Genomic DNA, 4,375 nt, shown 5'->3' with positions numbered 1-4,375 from the left:
TGAGTGATAGGTTTGAGTCGATGCTACGTCATTAGGCATCCACCTAAGGGAAATCCTATGGGTGCGACATCTACACTAGGATACGAAAACCTAGGTACTAGAGTCGATTCCAGGAAAATTGACCTCGAATAATGAGGTCAACATATGGTAATCGTAACACTGCGGAGAGTTATTCAATAACCCATCCACCACTTTTTGATAACATTCTGTTTGATTTTTGGAAAATTAGAATGTCTACTTTTTTACAGTCTATTGATTACCGCATGTGGATGTTAGTGAATGATGGATATATTGCACCGTTTAAAACTATCAATGGATTGAAAACTCCTGTAACTTTTAATGAATGGAGCAATGAGGATAGGGATTTATCCCAACTGAATGCTAAGTGTTTAAATTGCTTTTTCTGTGCATTGAAGTCTGAGGATTATATGAGAGTTTCTACCTGTTCCACTGGTAAGGAGATTTGGGATAGACTGTGCATCACCTACGAAGGAACAAGTGAAGTAAAATAGTCTCGGCTTAATATTTTATTACATGATTATAAACTATTATGTATGAAACCTAGAGAAATAATATCTGACATATACATTAGGTTCACCAAAATTGTGACATCCTTGCATGCATTAGGTAGAGAGATTTCAAATTCTAAGAAAGTTAATAAAATTCTTAGATGCTTACCTAGTTCCAATGATGCAAAGATAACTGCTATCACTGAATCTAAAGACCTTAACGTTTATTCTATTGATAATCTCCTTGGGTCACTCATTGCATACAAGCAAGGAGTAAGTCAGAGACAAAGTGATACAGGTGAAAAGAAAAAGGAGCGAACGGTAGCATTAAAAGCAAACAACTCAGAAAGTGAAAGCTCTGCAGGGGAGGAAGAGGATGAGATAGCATTGATGACTAGACAGTTTAAGAACTTCTTGAAGAGAAAATAGAAGCGTCATCAGAACTGTTGGAATAAAGGTAAAAGCTCAAAGTCTAATAAAGCTTCATCTGATACAATCTGTTTTGAGTGCAGGAAGACAGGTCACCTTAGAAGCCGATTGCCCCAATCTAAAAAGCCAACCAGCTAAGGAGAAAGGTGATGACAAAGCCAAATACAAGAAAGGAAAGATGAAGACACAAAAGTTTTTTTGGGCCAACTCTGCCTTAGAATCGTCATAAGAAGAAGCAGAGGAGGAGGTAACAAATTTGGGTCATATGCTAATGATAACATTGATCAATTGGATCAAGATGAGGTATGTCAACTTTCGTATGAAGAATTATTGCTTATTTCTGAGAATATCCATGACTCGTATAGGAAGTTGAAAAAGATGCATGCCAAGCTTAATATTGAATTTAGTTCTTTATAAAACGAGCATGCTAAGTTATTTAAAAAAAAATTTGATTTAGATAGAGATCATATGCTACTTCTTGATGAGTATGATGCATTAAATAAGAAGCATATTGAACTAACTGAAGTGCATGAAATCTTGAAAACCACTCATGTTGAACTAGAAGAAGCTTTTGATAGACAAGACAAACTTTCTTTAGAAGTAGATCATAGTGAGCACTTGCTAATAGTGGAAGTTGATGGATTGACAGCTCAAAATAAAACTTTTAATGAAAGAATCAAAGAACTAGAAAATGAAATTGCATCACTCACATTAGGCCAACCTAGAAAACCACCAACACAGCATGCATCACACAACCTTAGGAAGAGGCATCACCACCTAAATAGGTTAGTGAACCCATTTCCTAGTGTTAGGTGCTTCTCTTGTGGCATGCTAGGTCACATAGCCTGCACATGCATAATTCACCATAGGACACACTTAGTATGGAGACCTAAACTTCATCCATCATAGCATATCATGCATACATCTCATTCATGCAAGCATAAGGAGGAACCCAAACTCACTTGGGTTCCCAAATCTAATCTTTGAATGAAATTGTAGGGATGCTCTCACAAAAGACCTAGTGAGAGCATGTGGTACCTGGATAGTGGATGCTCGTGACACATGACTGGAGATATGAAGAAGTTCATCCTATTGGAGATCAAAACTTGAGGCAAAGTAACATTGGAAGACAACAATACCAGGAAAGTGATAGGCTCAGGTATTGTTGGTAATGCTAAGAATTTTTTATTTGAAAATATTTTATTAGTTGATGGCTTGAAGCATAACTTACTTAGCATTAGTCAATTGTGTGACAAAGATTTTGATATTAAATTTTTGTTTGATAAATGCCTGATTAGTTTAAATGATAAACTAGTTTTAGAAGAAAAATGAATGAACAATGTTTACATATTAGACCTTGACTGCATTGATAGTTCAAATTCATTTTGTTTGAAAATAATAGTTGATGACTCGTGGCTATGGCATAGGAGACTATGCCATGCTAGTATGAAAACTCTTAGAAACATCACTCAAAAAAACCTATTTAGAGGCGCACCTGAGTTAAATTTCACAAAGGATCATTTATGTGATGCTTGCCATCTAGGAAAATAATTCAAATCATCTTTTCATTCAATTAGAGATGTGATCACCGCTAGGCCACTAGAAATCCTACACATGGACTTATTTGGACCCGTTACAGCCAACCTAGGTGGGAAAAATTATGGATTTGTGATTGTAGATGAATTCACTAAATTCACTTGGGTAAGATTCTTAGCACATAAAAATAAATCTTTTGAGGAATTTAAGGTTTTTCCCACATGGATTCAACAAAAATTAGGTTATGAAATCTCAACAATTCATAGCAATCATGGTGGAGAATTTCAAAATTATAGATTTGAATCATTCTGTCAAGAGCTAGGAATAGAACACAATTTCTCAGCCCCTAAAACACCTCAGCAAAATGGTATAGCATAAAGGAAGAATAGAACCTTGGTAGAAGCTGCTAGGGCAATATTAGCAGAGTACACTCTTCCTAGATACTTTTGAGCAGAAGCAGTCAATACAGCGTGCTATGTTAAGATAGTTGTTATTTGCATGTTTTACATTCGTGCAACTCATATAGTTTTGATGATACCAAATATTATTGTTCAAATGTGTAGTTATCTTCTAATAATTTTAGAAGATTTGTATTTGCTTTTATGTGTACTAACATTTCAGGTGAAACAAACTCTCAAATACGAAGTTTTCAAATAAAATTCAGCAAGAAATACCTTTTACTTTTTGAAGCTTAAAATTATCATTTTATTTGAGAGGGAGTGATTATAATTGAGTGAATAAAAACACACACACACAAACAAGGAGATCATATAAATTTTATACTGATCGTACGGAACAATATCAGTTCGTACGGGACGATCAGACAGTTATCTCCTATTAAGATCACATGGAACGAACAGGAACTGGCCAGAAAAATTTTTCTAAGTCCTATTCGTCCTGGACAAAATTAAAAATCGTTTGGGACCATTTATTCTCTGTAAGATTTTCATCCAGACGAAATTAAATTATCGTGCATGACGATTTGCTCTCTGTAAGATTTTCGTCCAGACGAAAATAAATATCGTCCAGGATGATCTGCTCTCTGTAAAATTTTCGTCCAGATGAAATTAAATTATCGTACATGACGATTTGCTCTCTTTAAGATTTTTGTCCAGACAAAAATAAATCTTCGTACAGGACGATTTGGTCTCTGTAAGAATTTCGTCCGGATGAACCAATTTTCGTCCAGATGATACAACCGACTTAGGACAGTTTTTCTGCAGTTTTTGGAACCGACCTTGTAATAACCGTTCGTACCGGACAAACTTGATTCGTACGGGACGATCAGCTTGTACGAAATCATTTCATACACATATACAAACAGGTTCGTTTCAAGGCTTTTAATTAATATCGTCCAGGACGATCCACTGCGTACAGAATTAAAAACTTGCAGTTTTTGGGCGATTTTTCTTGTCTTTTGTACATATAGTCAAAATTAGACTGTCACCCAATCTTTTTGTCATTTGATCTTCGTGCCTCTTGAGAGAATAGCCAAGGAGAGAGTGTAAGAGTGCATTCAAAGGAGGATTCGTAACACTAGAGCGTGTAGGCTTCACTTTGAGTTTAAAGGTAAGAATATCTACTTGTGAATTGGGATTACTTCACTCTTCTCTTTTTTCTTTCTAGATTCTTGTGAGAAGATCTGTCAAGGAGATCCGGTTCTCTGCCGACACTTGGAGAGTGTGAACAGCCGAACGGTTCTCTACCGACACTTGGAGAGTGTGAATAGCCAAAGGGTTTGTTGCCTACACTTGGAGAGTGTGAACAGCTGAAGGGTTCTCTGCCCACACTTAGAGAGTGTGAACAACCGAAGGGTTCTCTGCCCACACTAAGAGAGTGTGAAAGGATGAAGGATTCTCTGCCAACACTAGGAGAGTATGAAAGGACGAAGGGTTCTCTGC

Source organism: Dendrobium catenatum, unplaced genomic scaffold (genome assembly GCF_001605985.2).
Source record: "Dendrobium catenatum unplaced genomic scaffold, ASM160598v2 fragScaff_scaffold_238, whole genome shotgun sequence".
Classification (NCBI taxonomy): Eukaryota; Viridiplantae; Streptophyta; class Magnoliopsida; order Asparagales; family Orchidaceae; genus Dendrobium; species Dendrobium catenatum.
Note: the sequence above shows the minus strand (reverse complement) of the source record.